The 488-nt window shown below is 50.8% G+C and overlaps 1 protein-coding gene across 4 annotated transcripts in view; it reads right to left on the bottom strand.

Annotated features, from left to right (window-relative positions):
* celf5a (cugbp, Elav-like family member 5a) overlaps window positions 1–488 on the bottom strand; it is a 179325-nt gene that overhangs the window by 177922 nt on the left and 915 nt on the right. The gene's annotated exons all lie outside the window — the stretch shown is intronic.

Here is a 488-nt window from a genome sequence, read left to right as displayed (position 1 = left end):
GGGGGGGGGTGTGTGGGGGGGGGGCACGTATTGTGAAATGGTTTTTCCCACCCGGGCTGTGTGATCTGTACCCCGTATATCCTTGATAACCAACTTCACTATGGAAGGTGGAAGTTGTCAGTGTATATAGTGAGCCGGGTGGATTTACACCCTCTCTGCCTCCCTCTGTCTTCCATTTCAGCAGAAGCAGCGCAGCATCACTGCCCACTCTCCGTGGCGACGTCCGTCATCTTGTGACAGTTCTTGCGCCCTTTGGAGACACTGTGGTACTGAACTGATTTCGCTGTGTCGGGTTTGCACCCAGCCCGGCTCCATGGGAGATGTTAAAGAAAGCATATGGATGAATAAATGATGCCGTCCCTCCGCAAGAGATGAGACTGGCAAGGGAAGGCTCTTTAAAAATGCATCCTCTCCGAGCGCCTCTGCCCCACTTAGGAGCGCGTTAAGAAAATACTCCTCAATTGCAATAAAAAAAAAAAAAAACAACA

The sequence above is a fragment of the Seriola lalandi genome, unplaced genomic scaffold, assembly GCF_002814215.2.
Source record: "Seriola lalandi dorsalis isolate HSWRI2012SDOR001 ecotype SW California unplaced genomic scaffold, Sedor1 jcf7180002054402, whole genome shotgun sequence".
Classification (NCBI taxonomy): Eukaryota; Metazoa; Chordata; class Actinopteri; order Carangiformes; family Carangidae; genus Seriola; species Seriola lalandi.
Note: the sequence above shows the minus strand (reverse complement) of the source record. Positions and strands in the feature narration are given on the sequence as shown.